General features: G+C 32.4%; 1 long non-coding RNA gene across 1 annotated transcript in view; it reads left to right on the top strand.

The window, feature by feature from the left end:
• The window catches only part of LOC129226059 (uncharacterized), a 272294-nt gene that overhangs the window by 27547 nt on the left and 224212 nt on the right, over window positions 1-20535 (top strand). The gene's annotated exons all lie outside the window — the stretch shown is intronic.

Raw genomic sequence — 20535 nt, 5'->3', positions numbered from 1 at the left:
TCCTATCTGCAAAAGAATATGACGTCTCATTCTGTTATAAATTTCCCCCCATATGCGAAAAAATGATCCAATATCTGGAAAAATACATTTTTCCCCATACGGGATATTTAAGACGGACGGGGGAAAAGTTGTACTCTTATTACGAAAAGCCCATTTCTTGAAAGAGAGCTTGTCAGATTCTCTAAACCCTATAATTTAGTTTTTGGAAATAAGTTTGAAATTTACGGCCGTAATACTGCAAAATTATACCTTATAAAACGATAAAATGTCCGCCGTTTTCTCGGATACGTCTACTTTTACAAAAAGTCGGCCGTTTTTAATACCAACGGGCCAAAAGTGAAATTTCCCCCCTCATCAATTCCCACCAAACGAAATAAATTGAAAGTAAGTCGAGAATAGTAAATTTTCTTTCTTAAAAAAAAAAAAAAAAAAATGACAGTAACTGAATTCTTATTTCGATTTATTTAAATGCAGTAGATAGAAGTTTTGCTTTGTTATGCCTTGCAATCATCTGAAACTATTAAGTTTAGTATTTTAGGAGAAATTCTTGAATCATTTTACTAATACAAAAATTATGTAATTTTCAGCATTCAGCAAGATTTATTTCAGTAAAAATACAAAAAGAAAAAGAAAAAAAGCACCCAAAAAGGCTTAATGTATTGCAAAAAATGTGATTCGCTAAAAACAAAAACAAAACAAGTATAAAATCATTAATTAATTAAAAATCAAATAAAAAAATAAATGATTCAATGAATATGAAAAAAAGGAAGTAATGGAAAGCAAGTGGGGAACTGGAATTGTGAAATGTGTCTGTCTGGAAGCCAGGCCCTTCAAGACAACTTTTGAGAGAATGCCTCGATTCAAGCAGAGCGATTTATTATTATTTTTTTTTTTGTTTTGTTTTGTTTTGTAAGATCTCGGACCGGACATACATGTTGCCAATCTTTGAGTCCTAAATGGGATACAAAGATTAGCTTTTTTTTTTTTTTTGAACGACTGAAAATACCACAACCGGAAATAAACAGTAATAACAATAGTAGTATAACACACATACATTTTTTAAAACTTACTTTTAACTTTTTTAACTAACATTTTCGGTGCAATATGTGAATGATTGTTTCGTCCTTTTGAACAGTCTTCTTATTGATCTCTATCACATTCTTTTCATTTTAATAATTAAAACCTCAAGTACAAGTAGTTTACTTACACTGCTGGCCAAATTATTAGACTAAGGAGTTTTTTTCTTTTTTGTACATTATTTGTACTAAAATACTATTTATTTTACTGTTACAGTACATACTGTACACTGATTATTAAGTTATTTTAGCATAACTTAATGTTTGCATGTGGCAGCACTGTCTACTTTGTTTATGTTCTTTGTTTATCTACCTACCAGGAACATAACCTCAATCAGCTTAAACAGTTCACTAGTTCTTTTTATTAGTGTTTTCTGTTATATTTAAAGTTAGTTTTAGGTAATTAGTGAGTATGTGTATATGAGTATGTATAATAGTGAATATAAATAATTTTTTACCTCCTTTTTTAAAAAGTTAAGAAATGGTGTAAACCTTGTGAAAAGTATTCCAGAGAGACTTAAAATGCTCATCAAGAACAAGGGAATGCATACTAAATATTAGATAATTATTTCACTGTTCGTTAATGTGTCTATAGTTATGTAATCAATAAAGAATTTGCTTTTAAAAAGTCTTAGTCTAATAATTTGGTCAGCACTGCAGAAATGGAATATTACGAGCGTCTTCGTTGCTTGTGTAAATAACTTTCGTTGCAGCTGTTTTTGAGATATTTTTACAGACGCACTTCCCCTCCCAGAACTATTCTCATTTTCCCAAGCAAAAATTGGCAGTTTTTAGGACTTCGCTTGTATTCTTCTTCGATAATTGATTCTATGTAACGCACAAGAAATACTGCTATATTTATCTTCTTTACTAATAATGAAGCTGAAAGTTTCTCTGTCCGGAGGATGTCTGTAGGATGTCTGGATGTGTCTGGATCTCTGTGACGCGCATAGCGCCAAGACCGTTCGGCCGATTTTCATGAAATTTGGCACAAAGTTAGTTTGTAGCATGGGGTGTGGACCTCGAAGCGAGTTATCGAAAATACGATGTGGTTCTTTTTCTATTCCAATTTTAAGAACAAAAATATCATAAGATGGACGAATAAATTACGAAATTATCATAACGTGGAACCGTAACATGGGTACAAGCCAATTGGCGAGAAAATTCACCGTACATTATTTGTAAATATACAGGCGAACCAAAAGACCTTTTAATTTTTCTATTGCGGACAAAGCTGTGCGGGTACCACTAGTTAACGATAAAGCTGAAAGTCTTTCTGGATGTCTGGATCTCTGTGACGCACCTAGACCGTCCGGCCGATTTTCATGAAATTTGGCACAAAATTAGTTTGTGGCATGAGAGTGTGCATCTCAAAACGATTTTTCGAAAATTCGGTTTTGTTCTTTTTCTATTCCAATTTTCAGAACATTTTACCGAGCAAATTATCATACCATGGACCAGTAAATTACCATAACATGGGCAAGCAAATTAACATAGCAAATTGGCGAGAAATTCATCATTGATTATATGTAAATATACCGGCGAACCAAGTGACCTTTCAATTTTCTACTTCGGGCAAAGCCGTGCAGGTACCACTAGTGAAAAGGAAAACTCCGTATTTTAAATTATTATTGCAGCGCGATTGACTTTCTCTTTTTTCGGTAGCAAAGTCAGTCGTGCTTTCTATGTTTCCGATTTAAGGTGGGACACATGTCCTTTTCCAAACGAAGACGATCTGCACGCATCAGTGAATTGTAGTAAGAGGCCCATGTCCCTCACAAAGGGATAAATTAACTATTTCATTTATTATTTTAATTGACTTCTCTATAACAAAAGGGTTTTTTTAGTGATGAAAAAAGAACATGTAACACACAGAGTATATTTGAATAAAAGTATTTTTTGTTTCCTAAAGAAGGCCAGAGCGGCATAATTCATTTAACTCACTTCATTCATTGGTTTCGAATTCATGGATAAATAATATTGCGGTTTGTCTTATTATTCTTCTTTGGTGAAATCAATAATCATCATTTTAAAAAAAATGTGCATACGAAGTAGACATAAAGTCATTTCGATTCAGAATGCTTGGGAAATATTGAATTTCTTTTGCAGGTTTATAAGAAATACAAAATAAAAGAACTCGCGTAGTAGTTTCTTGTCAAAACCATAATATTAATGGAAACAGCATGTAGTATCAAATAAATATCTCATTTGTATCATGGCTTTAAGAACAAAACAGCAAGTGATTAACGCTTAGCGGAGAAATAGATTGAGTTCTTGAGTAAAACTTCTATGTTATGAAGCTACGATTTTTTTAATTACATAATATTTTATAGTGAAAATACAAAGTTATAAAGCTTAACGTAAGGTATTGGTTTATTTAACGATCTTTATTTCGTATTATGATCATCATGACAATGTTTCTACTTAAAACCGCTAATTTTAAAATTATATAGTGTTTATTATTTAAGTGACTTGAAATGTTAAAGATATTTTACGTCCCCATTCAAAGTATATTAGAGCATAATATTTACGTATATACCTAAAAGTAGATTAATTGATCTTAAAAAACATTGAAAAATAAACTCGTGAAAACTTTATTATGAAAAACTGTATGGGGAAATGGGAGAGCACTTTTGAATTTCCATTGTTCCGAAAAACAATTTCTGTATCCACCAGTGTCTGTACGCTAGTTTTTGTGTGATGGAAACTGACAATGTATAACCTGCATCAACCCTTTCAACCTCATTTGCGGCAAGTAGTTGAAAAACATCTTCAATTGTATTTCATTTGCAGATCATTTCATTCCAATAACTCTCATTCGGTATGTTTTACTTGCAAACTGAAGCGTTCATATTCCTATAAAGACTAGTTTGGCTGTATTGTTAATGACAACATTTTTTAGGCTCAAAGAACGGGAGTTACTACTCCCTGCTTGAATAACCGCAAAAAAAAAAAAAAAAAAAAAAAAAAAAAAAAAAAAAAAAAAAAAAAAAAAAAAAAAAAAGAAGAAGAAGAAGAGAAAAGAAAAAAAAATTCTTCTAATTTTCAAACAGATAATGGAAGGTCAGTGAAACATAGAATATCAACAAACATCTGTAGGTTGAAAATAATGAACGGTGTTTGATTGCCAACAGGACCCGTCTGTGCTTATTTCATACTTTGAATATCATTCATTGAAAAAGAGGTAACCCTAAAATACATGTATAGTTTTCATTGCAAATTCCAACTTCCATACTTTCTCTTTTCTCTACCCACACCCAGATTAGTATGCTTATATATATACGCTTGCTGCGTATGTAAAATATTGCATAAGGTATCTTTAGAAAGAGAGGCTTACGAGTCAGTGGTGACAAATTTTGCAAAGACACTATTTACAAGCAACCGTCTGTCTCGAATTCTCGATTCAGTAAAGATTATAGAGAAGTAGCGGAAGGGATAAAATCTCTCCAAATATCCCCCTTCTTACTGTTGCCTTGAGTGTGTTCGTTTTACTGAAAACTCATCCCCACGACACCCACGACTTGCTGCCAACAGGGATTCCATCTTCAAAATACATTAAAATCAGCAGAGAAAGGAGAAGGTGGGATTGATGCCGCAGCTATTTCACAGAATGGATCACTTAGAGTAGGCTGTCGAAAAAGAGTGGATGCCCTTCTGTTCATCGATAATGTCAAATCATTAGGGTTAAGTCGAGGCGGTTATCGCTCCTTCCTAAGTATTCTAAATTCTTGATGGTGATGTCTTGTTTCCGTGGAATATCATTTAGTTTTTCGGCGAGACATCACAACTTGATACGTTGACGACTGCAAATAAGGGGACACGTTTTTTTTTCTTGTTAGTGAATGTCGTCATTTTGATTTGGGTGCTGGAATGAGGTGGGGAATTTATTTTTTCCCCGATTGGGTGTCGTTTTGTTGAGTGGAGTAATAATCGTTCGTATTTTTCCAGAATCGTCTGGCTTAAGTAAAAATCGGGCTTTTCTTTTCATCTGTAACACGCCCGCGTTTATCGGCTATGTGTGCGAATGTTTTCAAGGTTTTATGGATAATATCTCAATATTAACAGAAGTAATAGATATAAGAGTTGAAGGGGACGAATATGGCTCACTCTTCATACTTTGCTCATTAAGCAGGAAAAAGAGTAATTTTCATCAATTTCTCAGCCACACATTTAAGTCCATTTACAAAATTGAAAAATATTTCCTGCTGCGTTTTTATGCCTGTAATCAAAGTATCTACGAGTTGCAAAGAACATTATGCAATATCAAAAAAGTTTTTATGCTCAAAAGATTAAAAATCGGATTCCAAATGATTTCTTAAATTGTTTTAGATTACCAATAAATTGATTTAGATGACGAAAGATGAATTTTGTTGCCAGCTAAAATGGAAATTTTCAAAAACTTGAGCCTTAAAAAAATTATTAACGTCTTCCTAACCACCTAAAGGTAATAAAGATAAACGTTTCTCCAAAAATAAATTTAATAAAAATCGTTTTTAATGCCCAGACTTCATGTCGCATTCTCAAAGAAAAATCATTATTTCCTTGATATAGTTAGATAATATTATGTTGAATTTTGCACTACTAATACAATTGTGAAGCCATTTTACATAAATATAGTTTCAAAACTTACCAAAAGTAGTTTTCTCAGAATGTTAAAACTCACAAATAAATACAAGTAGGTCTGTGTAAAAAAAAGTACATATTGAAACTAGGCGTAATTGTATTAGATATTTTATTTTATGTGATTGAAATTAACAATCTGGCATTTCTGTATAAATGCAGGGTGACCAGTTATTTACGCGTTGAAAGGAAATGCCAATTTCTCGAAAACAGTTTGGCTTATCAAGTCCAAAGTTGGCAGTTACATTCAGTGCGTAGTCGGATTTTTTTTATTCTCATTGAGTAGTCTATTGTTAAGTCAGACAAAACAACGTAAATAGAAGCACAAATTTGTAAATTACAGCAGACACGTGTTTCGGCGTTACAGGGAACGCCTTTTTCAATGCAAAAAGTAATGAGCTTATGGATGAAAAGACATCCGACAAAAGCCAAGTGCAGATAAGCATGCAGCTTAAAAGATAAAAACAGCGGATTAGCCAAACACCAATGACAAAGTTATAAACCGATCAGGAACCAATAGGAATGCGAGCAAAGGCCAAGAGCTTTCTCTTAGGTACGAACCCAGAAAGAAAGAATTCAATTGGACAAAGATTAAGCCGAAGCTTAAACAAAAAGAAAAGAAATTGTCAGTAACCGTGAACCGCAAGAAAGGAAAAGCAGAACGGAAAACCGAGAAATAAAATAAACCGAAACAAAAAATATTCAAAAAAGGAAAAATAAAGATAAATAGAAGAAAATTGAGGGGGGGGGGGGTGTCAATCAAGACAAAAAGGTAAAAATAAACAAAGGAAGATAGATAAAAATGAATGGGGAAAAAGGGGGGGGAATGGGGAAAGGACAGTATTAAAGATATGGGAGCCAAATGTTAGAAAAATATGGAACTGCACTAAGATCGTTAACAAAGTTAGAACTGTTCCTCAAAATATGAAAGGATTCCCAAAAGTCAAGATCTGATGAATTGTTGCATTTTTGGATAATCTGATAAGAGTTAAAATCAAAAGAGTGATTCGAATCCCAACAATGTTGAGCAATACTATTTAATTGTTGTTTTTTCACATAATTTTGATGCTCTTTCAAGCGAATTTTTAAAGCACGCCGAGTCTGTCCAATATAGGCAAGTTTACAACTACAATTAATTCTATCAAGTCTGTTAAGTCTATTCCTTCAAATGTTAAACGCTCTGTTGTTCCATCTATTGCTAATTGTGCTAGATTTTATGCTTTACCTTCATTCTCTTCTCTTAAAGATCCTATTCACCCTCTTAATTGTTGTGGAATTTATATGTAATGATAATTTTGCTGTGAGTGTTAATCCTTCTTTTTCAAAGCTTATTGCTCCTGTTGAGAAAACTTTTAAATTTAGTGCCTTAACTTCCTCTCAAAAAGATTCGATTCGGCATCTTATAGCTTCTAATATTGACTTTAACTCGAAAATTTCTAAACCTGTATTTGCTAATACTGTTAGCCGTTCTGTTAAAGATTTAGTTTCGAATTGTGATCTGGTTGTTACCAAAGCTGACAAGGGTAGCCAAATTGTTGTTCTTGACAAATCATCTTATGTTGATAAAACTAATGATTTGATTTCTTCTGGGCCATATGCTGAAATTTTTAAAGATCCTAGTGATAAAGAGTTAAAAACTATTTCATCTGCTGTCAAGTCTGTTAAGTCTATTCCTTCAAATGTTAAACGCTCTGTTGTTCCATCTATTGCTAATTGTGCTAGATTTTATGCTTTACCTAAGGTGCATAAAGCTGGTATTCCTTTCAGGCCGATTGTTTCCAATATTGGTACGGCTTCGTATAAACTTGCAAAATATTTAGTCTCTGTGTTTTCTCCCCTTAGGAGTCACAATTTATTTGCTATTAAAAATTCTATTGAGTTTGCTAAAAAAATTCATAGTTTCGTTCCAAATAATTCTTTTATGGCTTCTTTTGATGTTAAATCTTTATTTACGAACGTTCCTGTCGAGGGTTCATTGTTATGCCTTCGTAGAAGACTTTCTGAATTTCATTTCACCAATACGGAAATTGAGGATTTAATTTTCCTTACCCGTACTTGTCTTAAGCAATGTTCTTTTGTTTTTAATGGGAAATTTTATATTATGTTAGATGGTCTGGCTATGGGTAACCCACTTAGCCCCATTCTTAGTGATAGTTACATGCATTATTTTGAGGTTAAGCTGTTCCAAAAACTGCAGTTTCAATTTTATGTTCGGTATGTTGATGATTGTTTTGTTCTAATGAACCAGAATCAGTTTGAGAGTGATGAGGTTTTATCTATTTTAAACTACATTGATCCTCATAATAAGTTTTCTTGTGAGAAAGAACGGAATAATTGCATTTCATTTCTTGATGTACTTGTTTCTCGTACTGAAATTGGTTTTGAAACTACTGTTTATCGCAAACCTTTTGCTGTTTCTTTACCTCCTCATAGAGTATCGTCTCATCCTCCAAATCAAAAATATTCTGCTTTCAATTCTTTTGTTTATCGCGCAATTAATATTTGTTCTTCGTCGGAACTTCTTAAAGTGGAACTTAATTATCTTAAAGCTGTGGCAATTGATAGAGACTATCTGCCAACTTTGATTGATTCCATTTATAAAAAACTTTCAAATAAATCCCAAACTAATGTTCTTAACCGAACCTTCATCAGAAAGAATTTGGTTGTTTTGCCATTCTTTCCATCTGTAAGCTATCAGGTTGCTAATATTCTAAAACGTTTCCAATTCCAGGTGGTGTTCTCTCCTATTAATAAACTTTCATTCTCTTCTCTTAAAGATCCTATTCACCCTCTTAATTGTTGTGGAATTTATAGAATTAATTGTAGTTGTAAACTTGCCTATATTGGACAGATTCGGCGTGCTTTAAAAATTCGCTTGAAAGAGCATCAAAATTTTGTGAAAAACAACAATTAAATAAGTCTAGTATTGCTCAACATTGTTGGAATTCGAATCACTCTTTTGATTTTAACTCTTATCAGATTATCCAAAAATGCCCCAATTCATCACATCTTGACTTTTGGGAATCCTTTCATATTTTGAGGAACAGTTCTAACTTAGTTAACGATCTTAGTGCAGTTCCATATTTTTCTAACATTTGGCTCCCATATCTTTAATACTGTCCTTTCCCCATTCCCCCCCCCCCCCTTTTTTCCCCATTCATTTTTATCTATCTTCCTTTGTTTATTTTTACCTTTTTGTCTTGATTGACACCCCCCCCCCCCTCAATTTTCTTCTATTTATCTTTATTTTTCCTTTTTTGAATATTTTTTGTTTCGGTTTATTTTATTTCTTGGTTTTCCATTCTGCTTTTCCTTTCTTGCGGTTCACGGTTACTGACAATTTCTTTTCTTTTTGTTTAAGCTTCGGCTTAATCTTTGTCCAATTGAATTCTTTCTTTCTGGGTTCGTACCTAAGAGAAAGCTCTTGGCCTTTGCTTGCATTCCTATTGGTTCCTGATCGGTTTATAACTTTGTCATTGGTGTTTGGCTAATCCGCTGTTTTTATCTTTTAAGCTGCATGCTTATCTGCTCTTCGCTTTTGTCGGATACGTGTCTGCTGTAATTTACAAATTTGTGCTTCTACTTACGTTGTTTTGTCTGACTTTACTATTCAGCACAAAGGTATTTATTTATCTTAGTCTATTGTTGTTTATTTCTCTGTGAAACTTTTGAAATATAGCGTTTCTGAAGGTATTTTAATGGTTCGGACGTATTATTCGAACAAAAACAGCCCAATTTTGACTTAAAGAAATCTGAATTGCATCAGATTGCGTCTTCTGCGTCTGAATTGAAGCATTAGACAACGAAGAGACTCACTTCTGAGCGATAGGTGGAAATGTTGAGAACCAATTTCATTAAAGCCATCCAAAGTGAGCGGGATCTTGAGAGCATGTGGTTTATGCAAGACGGTGCACCACCAAATCGTACCGTTGAAAACTTTGATCTGCTTGAAGAGCACTTCAATGAGCGGATTTTGGCTTTAGGATACCCTAAATTTGAAGACATGGGAATTGATTTGGCGCCATATTCTCCTGACATGACTCCCTGTGATTAATTTTTGTGGGCTTATATCAAAAACAATATTTACGCTGAAAACCCCAAGAGCATCGAAGACCTGATAACAGCGATTCAGCCTGTTATTGAAAGAATTGAAACTTCTATCCTTCAGCAAGTGATGCGGAATTTCGCTTTTCGTTAGTGCCATGGAAGGCCCATCGAACATGCATTAAACTATTTTTCATGTGTTGTACTTTGTTTTAGAAATCTAATAAATAAAAGTTTTTGAATCAGTAGTTTTTAAGAAATAAATTTTTAACATCAGCGCGTTTGTTACTGGTCACCCTGTAAGTACCCCCATTGTGTTCATTTTTTGTCTCCCTAGTTAGCTTTCTTTTGTTCAACTTTCCAAACCCATTTCTTTCAACTTCACAACAGCGAATTTGGACACCTATTTACTAATCTTTTGCTGTCGTTTTTTTCTTTTTCTTTTTTCTTTTCTTTTTTTAAGTTCTGTTATTATTGTCAAAACATTATTATTGATGTATTAAATATTTTTATATTACATTTATTATTATTATCAATTACACATAAAGCCACATAAGAGTCACAAAAGGCCGTCATCTCGATAATGATAATTATTATTCTTATTACATTGCTTGTTATTATGCACCGTAAATACATCTTCTATCCATATATTAATATACATTTATGTACGAAGATAATATTTTTTACAGTTAGCTTGTAAATTAAATGGAAAATTATTATTAAATTTCAAAATAATTCTATATTTTTGAAATAAAATAACAATATGATGGGTATTTGGAAAAACACTTCGTTGTACATTTAAGTTATAACAAACTGTACACTTTATTTTTCAAAGTTTCGATTTTTGTTTGTCAGAAGAAATAGGATTTTTTAATACTTTCTAGCTTGAATATAAGAACCATCGACTACAAAAACTTACCATCTATAAAATGTTAGGCAATTATGGTTTCTTTGCTTAGTTTTCTTATATTTTTAAACAAGGAGTAAAAAAAAATTCATTTTAACTTCAATTATAATTTTTACTACAGTTACATCGGGTGATACATAAAGACTAATCTTGAATGAATTTTTAATTTTCAATTTGCTGATGGTGGATTACTTGTCAAAAAACCTCAATTACTGATACGTCAAATTTTAAGAAAGGAATTACTCCAAAACTAATAACGGCAAAGTTTTATAAAGACTGTTTTTTATGCATAGCAATCATGACAATACTTCAAAAAGAAAATTAACAGCAAAAAACGTGAAAGAAAAAAATCCAACACGTTCAACAGCTCATTGTTCTAAGTATTTTGTTTATATTTTGTGGGCGGGGAAAAAGCAAGACCCCACTTTCACGCCACAAACAGGTGACAGTTTCAATACCGAGAGGTTTTAAGCTGTCCAAAAGATGAAAAATTCCTGTAACAGCAGTAGCACTAAAAGAGGGAAAAAATTAACAATTCATGCGTCCTAAAAGGGAAGAAGAATTGGGATGGGGAATATGTGCCCTGCAGTTCGTGAGAGAATAATAAAGAAAAATGATGTGCAGAAAATGATAGATCTAAGCCCTGGTGTCAGCGTCTTTCTTTATATTTGATAAAAGTATCGCTATTTTTCGTTGGTTTTTGATTCACTTTTAGAGATTGACATATGAATGAAAGTGTAGCCAGTTTCAATAACAAATTATAAGAGAGATACTTGTTTGTAACGAATTAAATTGTGAGCATTTATGATTTTCTTTTAAAAGGAGCTCTCCTGCAAATGTATAAGAAACACATAAATCGACAGAAAAAGTTTACGTAAAAATTTCCGCTATGCTACAACTAACAATTTCAGTTTAGTTTTATCTTTGTCCTCTTTTGCATCCGTAGTAAGAAGATGACAGACAATTATAACTGAAAAACTTGCGAATCTACAATCTAATTAAAACTGACGCAAACGTTTCATCAGATAATTGCTTGTAAATTTGATCCTTTTTTCTTTGAATTAAAGAATATGTTGTTATATATCTAAGGTAAATTATTGACAGTAGCCGTTATTACTTTGTTCTAGACCCAAATAATAAAAACAGGTATTGAATTCGTGAAAATAATAAATCTTATAGTTTAAACGGATTTATACTTTTAAGGACATTTTAAAGCTTTTTGAAATGTGTCGGTTTGTGTTAGTGTGAATGTGTGCATGTAAAAGTTTTCCTTCTTTCTTTCTTTCTTTCTTTATTATTATTATTATTATTATTATTATTATTATTATTATTATTATTGTTGTTGTTGTTGTTGTTGTTGATGATGTTGTTGTTGTTGTTGTTGTTGTTATTATTGTTATTGTTATTATTATTATTATTATTATTATTATTATTATTTTGTGGTCACTTTACTCAAAAGGTAATGCTTGAAATCAATCAAAGTGCGACATATCTATATGTAGGTGAGACCGGGGTTAGTTGTTACACGGGGTAAGTTGTTACATTCGAATTCAAAATTAAACGCCAGTAGAAACTGACTTTCCTTGCACTAAATGATAGCACCCACCCATCTGCATTCCCTGACCGTCACTGGAGTGCTTCCAGTTAGTAACGGGGAGAGTGTTAAAGGAAAATGTTTTTTTGAGTCTGGAAGTATTTTTTCTTTCCGCTGTTATTTTTCTATTTGTGACGAAACCGTTGTAGATAACGGATTGATTTCTATACCACGTGAAAGCCTACACTTTCAGGTAAGTGCTGACATATTTAAAAGTTTTGTACAAAGATATACTACCAGTAATATGTGCTAACATTTGAATTGGCGTCATATGGGGCAAGTTGTTACAGTTTTGTTGGGGTTAGTTGTTACAAGTAAAAACTTGCCCCATGCAAGTTTTAATTTAATATTATGTTTTCTTTTTAAAGGTGATATGGCAAGAAACTATGAAAACAAGACGGACAGTGGCAAAACACCTAAAGAAACATACATGGAGGTATGTAAAGAAGTAATGGCAGGTAGTTCATTCCGAAAGGCAGCTGATCAATATGAAATAAAATTCATGACAATACAGAGATTCTGTAGTAAAATGAAAAATGGTGGTAAATATTATTTCTGATCTGTTTCACTGCATGATTTAACTCGTGTAAAATACTGTATTTGGATGAAGATAATAATAATAATAACAATAATAATAATAATAATTATAATAATAATAATAATTATAATAATAATAATAATTATAATAATAATAATAATTATTATTAATATTATCTCTTTCATGGTATGATTTAATTTATTGTTAATATGTACGGTTGAATAAATAATAATAATAAATACAATGATAATAATAATAAATAACGTATTATTCGAATGTAGGTCTTTCTTCAACGCTTCAGACGGTGCAGAAGTGAAAACGGTCCTGCAAGCGGAAACCGTAGGTCAGCGCCACTTAAACAGATACACCAGTGAAAAAATGTTCTGCAAGCCCGATGTTGGGAAACAAAAATCAGTGAAAATTCAATTGTCTTTAACAGAGAAGAAATCAACAGACACAAAGACAAAAAAAAGTGCAAAAGGTGCTTCAAAACAGTGCGTCCTTCGGATGAAGATGATGAAGACTGGTTCTGCATTGAGTGCGCTAAACCGTACTCAGAATCCAAAAAACCAACTAAATGGCTTCAATGTCGTGATTGTGACGATTGGGCACATGCCCGATGTGCTAAGTTTGATAAATTACATGTTTGTAAAAATTGTAATTCACACACACACACACACAGAGACAATTATTATGATGCTGATAGTTTAGCAGAATAAGTCATTAATGAAGTAAATCTGTAAAGCCAAAGAGTTTTTGATTTTTAACGTGGTTAAGAATTTTTTAAATTGTAACAGAATAAACCACGAAATGTGAAAAAATTCATTTTATTACTTATGTATGTCTCATGTAACAGCTAACCCCATATAGTGTAACAACATGCCCCGTGGTGGGGTAAGTTGTTACAATGTACATATATTCAAAAGACTTGAAATATTTTGGAGTAGTGGCTTCTAATCATTTTTTAAAAAATATATAATGAATGTTAAACAATCAAGATGCATTTTAAAGTCTCACACACGTAAGTATTTGAAATAGCTTAACGTAAAAAAAATATTGAAAAAACTGTAACAACTAACCCCGGTCTCCCCTATACTCTCATATAAATTGATGTTGACCAGTTTTTAGAACAAATCATTCCAGGGTAGAAGCTTATCTCGTTTTGCGTAGCTGTTATATCTCAAGTAATTATGACAGGATTTGCATAAAAAATGGAATGCTTACATACACCGATGAGAATTAATTCTAATTACGTTTTAGCATCAATCGCTTAAAATATATTGACGTAGTGGAAAGTCTTCTCGTCATGTGTGATCATTTCTGTATCTAACAAAGTTAGGAAAATATTCGCAAATAAGCTGGGACACAGATGGATCTTAATAGGAAGAGCAGTTAATCAGTTTTTATAGTAAATCACTCAAAGTTTTAAATGTTATTTTCAAAATAACGTAACTAACACAAAAAAATTTCAAAATTTGTGACATAGAAAAGCACTTATAACAGTTTATATCAAATTCATACGAAATGTTCAAAAGAAGGAAGCGCCAATGAATTTGCATTTTCTTTTATTTATAAAGGGAAGCTGAGGCTCGTTCGACTACGGGGCACGTTGGACCGGTTTAAATTATTTATACTATTAAAACATTAATATATTTTCATTTTAACTTATGGCCAACAGTACCACCTATGGGCCTACAAGCCCTGCAATGAAATCACATGGTGCAGTTCTATTTAACGAGTTTTGTTTCAAAAAGTGATATTTCAGTAGTGCTGAGCAATGTTTAGAAATCTGCAACTTTTTTTTAAAATTTTAAACAGTTTTCGTCAAGATTGCAGTAAATTAATGTAACTCCTATCTTAAAGTAAGTTCCTTTATTTTACAATTATTTGCAGTTTTTTAATTTTTTGTCACAAAGAAAGAAATGATGACAGCATTTTTTAGACTAAGAACGCGAAGTGCGTTTTTCCTACTTTTTTCCGGGGCGCGTTGAATTGGACCAACGTAACTTAAGCAATTTTAAAACTTTTTTTTCTTTACCCTCAGTAATTATAACATCATTTTAATTGATTGCAGATTATACATTAATTTCATGTTACACATGTTTGGGAATAACAATCAAAAACTTGGGGAGGGGGGGGGGAAGCATAGGTATATTTCATAATTATTTAACCAAAATTATACTAAATTAATTTTACCAAAAGATTTATTTAGCATCCGCACTTTTTTAATATTTATATTTTCAAATGTTTACCTAAAATGTTGTTGACAGTTGCTTACAAAGAATAGAATACAGTCGGATCCCGACTTACGCACGTTATGCGTTTTGAGACTAATCGCGTAAGTCAAAATTTCGCGTTGTGGAAAAGTGTTGTGTATATGATTTTTTTATTAACATACCCAATCATTTTACACATTTTTAAGCAAATTTTAAACTATTTAGACCATTTTTAATTATATATTATCGTTTCTTACATAAAGAGCTGAATTTTTACTGTATTAAAAAAAGGAGCATTACTCAACATAAAATACGGTTACGATTCACAAAACCAATGATCAATGGGAAAGAGAGACATAAAAGCAAAACAGTACGGTACGTACAGTATGTAGTAATATTAAGCACTGCACTGTAAGATACAGTAGATACAATAAGTTACATTAATAACTTAAAATTAAGAATGATGATTTATGCTGCGCAATCTGATCGTCATTATAATATATTTTTAAATACAGTAGCTTCGCATTTACTTTTATAACATTTACATCTATGGTAACACCCCTCTTTCAGGGTCTCTATAATCTACAATACAAGAGCAGATTCCAATTTCATATTGTTTACATTTTACTGAAAAACTACTCTGCGAGCTTTATATTAAAACTAAGATTTGGACTTATACGGATTGCCTTCTCTTGACTTTTAATTGTACGTATGAAAGATTCACTCATGTCTAATTGTCGCGCTACTTTCGACCCACTTTCTAGTTGTTCAAAGTGTCAAGAATCTTGACCTTTTCTTAAATTGTCAAACTTTCGCAGTTTGTTTCCTTCTTCAAACTTTTGATGAAACAGCCAACAACCTACCTAGGTACCACACGTTTCATCACCTTCCATATTTAGAATGAATAAATGAAAAGTATGAGGAGTGGTGATATATCACACTAACGTATGTTTATACTGCGGTGTGTGGGAACTTGAGTAGTCAGTGATGCTGAAAAGATGAAAGTACATTCGCGAAGTCAAACTTTTAGAAGTCAATAACAAAGCCGAAACTTAGCATCACGATTCCTTTCCAAATATTTTCGTATTGAGAGCGAGAAATTCGCTTTAGCTCTAAAATTCGTTGCTCCTGAGAAACTCACGTTATAGTCATTTCGCGTAAGTCGGATCGCGTTGTAGCGGGAGTTGACTGTACATTCTATAATACAGTTCTTTAAGATGACTAATATTCAAATCTACCAACGATAACAGTTATTGTTAAATAAAAATTAGTTTAAGCAATGCACAGAAATATTTTTACGTTTAAAAACATTTGTAAAATAAAAATATAGAAAAAATTACCTAAATACTGGCTTTGTTTATTATTGAGAAGCACAAGAAATAATAAAACACTCAATTCAAAAAGACTTTAGAATACAAAAAGCAATTTATATCTACATTTTTTTGCCAGTTTTTTAAAATTTATTATAATTTTTTTATTAGTTTCAATTGCAAACGATCATGAAAATTTTGTATCAATAATAAACCATCGTAATTTTTAGTAAGTTATCGTCTCGTTTAAGAAAAATAATAATAAACATCAGAATTCGCAGGAGAAATGTTTTATAGGAGGCGCTAAAGTCTCACTGACTGCTGTAAAAGGTAAAATAAGCAAATTCAGTAACTTCTTTTAAGCTTAATGAATGACAATAATTTTTCTTCATGTTTATTAGGCATTTCTCGGTTGTATTCTTTTGAAATTACATTAACATCACAAACTATCTGAATATTACGTTTTACTTCAAAGGAGATATGGAATGTTTTGCTTTTTTGGCTAACTTATAAAATCACCCCAATGTAGCTTATTTAAGCTTTAGATCTGCAAATAAAAAGCAATTTAAAATTAAGTATGAATTGAACTGTATCAAAAATATTTTATTCCTATATTTTTAAAGTTATTTTCGACATATGTTTAAAGAATCTAATCATAGCATGCCGCTAATTCGCAACTCCAATAAAATATAGGGGGAGGGGGGGGGCTACAGCCACTGTCTAATGGCGGATGAAAAAGATAAAGCAAACACACGCCGTAACTTATAACTTGCTTTGACACTTAGTGAATGACAGTAATTTTTCATCGTGTTTGTGAGAAGCTTTCTTTTCTATTCCTCTGAAATTACTTTACACCTTAAACTGTCTGAAGCCTGTAATTTACTCCAAAGAAAACACGTGGAACAGAATGTTTTACCTTTTTCGGTAGTATTGTGAATCACCGCAAGGTAGCGTGTTCGAGCTCTGGAGTTGCGAATTTATCTATACACTAAAAAATCTAGTTCTACTAACTGGTAATTGTGATAGTTCTCAAAAATTGCAGAAAATAATTTAAATGTTCCAAAGAAAAGTTTTAAATCAAAAACCTGAACAGAAGGATTAAAACCGTTTAAATGTAGAAGTTTACTGTATTTTCAATGATTTTGCTCAATCATCTACTTAGTTTAAACTTGCAATTCAAATATACTATAGAGGGCGCTGCAGTGTCGGGCCACTAGCTGCCGAAAGATGAAAAACCAAGACTGCGCTACTTATGTAGGACTGTCTAATGAGACATCTATCTTATCCACGCGAAACTTAAATGTTTTACCGCTTAGGCTAATTACTTAAATCACCACAAGGTGGCTTATCAAAACTTTAAAATTTCGAATGCTATTAAATTACGTGATATTTTTTGAGTACAACGACTACAGTTAGCGACTCTGAAAAAAAGCATCCGCAGAATACAGATTTTGCCGAGATGTCAAGAAATATTTATGATTCAATTTGCTATTTTTATTTAGTTCCGAAGGTAGTAACAGTTAAAATGAAACCCATTAGTTGATTTTTTTCTTTTACAAGTTAACGTATAAAATATATGCAATGGAAAATCAAATGAAATCACGTATCAAAATTTCCCCTACGGAAATTCAAGTAATCTTACTTTACAAATGTAAAATTTATAATTTATTTTCACTTGAAAGAAAATATGTTCTTAGTGAGAAAAAGTGCCATATCTTTTAATTTAATTGATTAAGGGATGAAACGAAACATCTCTTATTCATTATATCTTCAGCCTGCTCTTTAAATTTTTCCGCTGCTCATTTTATTAAAACACGAACTATTTATTTTAAACATTCATAATATTTTTGACTTACCTGTATTGCTTTGAGCTTTTTGCTTTAAAACGAAAATGTCACATCAATTTTTTAAAGACTTTTGCTATGAATTAGCTTTAATTTTAAAATGAAGCAGAGCAAAGTAATTTGAAATGCAATGCTGAGACAGATTTAGTGTTTTTTATTAGTTTTTTTTTTCTCTCTCTTCAGTAATGAAACAGTTTTCTAAATTGTCCTTAGGAAAAATTTTTGCATTTTACATTAACTAATGAGCTATGAAAAAACAGTCACGTGACTGGGATAAAGCTTTGCTTTTCCTAAGGTATATTGAATAACATGAGCTTAAAATCTTGAAGGTATGTTAAAATAACATATCGCATTGTTTCAGTGAATTCAAGTAAATTTATCAAAGTTATTTATTAAATGCTAAATAAGGACTGTCCAACTGGCGGCCCGCCAACACTTATTGTTGGCGGGCCGCCAGTTGGACAGTCCTTATTATTTGTGTGGCCCGCATTGACGTTGACATACATCGATGTTGGCATTCCTAAGTTTGTAAAGCAGGCGGATAGGCCTCAGTTTTCCCAGCAAAATGTAAGCTAATTGTTTTATAATCCTTCTGTTTCGTTGTTTTATAATCAATAATTAATTAATATTAATTGTTATTGTATAAGAGGTAAGAGGTTGTTGCTCAACTTTTCAAATTGCGGCCCGCCAGGTGATCAGTGACCGGAATTCTGGTCCATGGGCTCTTTGCAGTTAGACAGTCCTGTGCTAAATAATCATACAACACACCTAAACAAAATAAACATCCTTATCTTTACTAATAATAAAGCTCAATGTCTGGATTTCTGTGACGCGCATAGCGCCTAGACCGTTTGGTCGATTTTCATGAAATTTGGCACAAAATTAGTTTGTATCAGGGGGGTGTTCACCTCAAAGCAATTTTTCAAAAATCGTTTTTTGCTCTTTTTCTATTCCAATTTTAAGAACATTTTACCGAGAAAATTATCATAACATGGACGAGCAAATCACCATAACGTAGACGAGCAAATTACCATTACGTGGACGAGCAAAGTACCGTAGCAAGGGCGAGCAAATTCATCATCCTTCATTTGTAAATATACAGGCGAACTAAATGACCTTTTAATTTTCCACTACGGGCAAAGCCGTGCGGGTACCGCTAGTATTTTATAAAACAATAAGAGAAGGAGATTACGAAAATTCCCTAACTGGAACCCCTTTTCACATTCAAGTAACAAGAAACTCCGTTCAAAACCAAACGATCTTACATTCCCGTATACCAATATCGATTTTCTAGCATCCCCTAATCACTATTCCCTTAACCATCTAAAACTGCATATTATGTCAAACATACCTTTTTAATATTTCAACCTGATTTCTAAATACAAAAAAAGGCCTCTCCCATCATATGAAATGGATACGTAAAAAATAAATAAACGAGCAAATAAAGTAGTAGCCCTTTTAAACAATGCAACTAATATGTTTTCTTTACTAATAATAAAGCTGAAAGTCTCTCTGTCCGGAGGATGTCTGGATGTCTTTGACGCGCATAGCGCCTAGACCGTTCGGCCGATTTTCATGAAATTTGGCACAAAGTTAGTTTGTAGCATGGGGGTGTGCACCTCGAAGCGATTTCTTGAAAATTCGATGTGGTTCTTTTTCTATTCCAATTTTAAGAAAAAAACTATCATAAATTACGAAATTATCATAACGTGGAACCGTAACATGGGCGCAAGCCAATTGGCGAGAAAATTCACCATACATTATTTGTAAATATACAGGCGAACCGAAAGACCTTTTAATTTTTCTATTACGGGCAAAGCCGTGCGGGTGCCACTATATGCTATAAAAAAATTCTTTAATCGTTTTCAGAATAAGAGTTGAAAAAAAAAATCGTCTGTACCGCTACTTCTTTCTGTCAAAAAATAAAACACTCCGAATCTCTTTTTATTTCCCGTTATCAAAAATATAATTAATTAAATAAAACTTTGAAATAAAAATAGAAACAAATAATCTCAACAATCATTATTTAACATTAAAAACCAGGTCATCAGAATCAGATTAGTGGAGTCGAAATTAGACTGGTTTTGGGGTAAAGGAGTCTGAGTTGGAACTAGGTGTCGAAGGCTTCAAAATTCAAAGAGACAGAATCAATCATTTCCCTCCGAATCTGTATTTCCGACAAGGCTGCAGAGTCAATGACGGAATCGGATTCATTATTGGCAAAAAGGGTCGGAGTCGGGAGTCGAATGCTTTAAAGTCCAAAGAGTCGGAGTCTGTCATTTTGCTTCAGATTCTGTATTTTTGCCAAGGCTATGGGGTCCTATTCGGAGTCGCGGAGTCGAAGACGGACTGATTTTGGGATATAGGAGTCTAAGTCAAAGGCTCT

Source organism: Uloborus diversus, chromosome 7 (assembly GCF_026930045.1).
Source record: "Uloborus diversus isolate 005 chromosome 7, Udiv.v.3.1, whole genome shotgun sequence".
Lineage (NCBI taxonomy): Eukaryota > Metazoa > Arthropoda > Arachnida > Araneae > Uloboridae > Uloborus > Uloborus diversus.
This window is presented reverse-complemented; position numbering and strand designations above follow the sequence as displayed.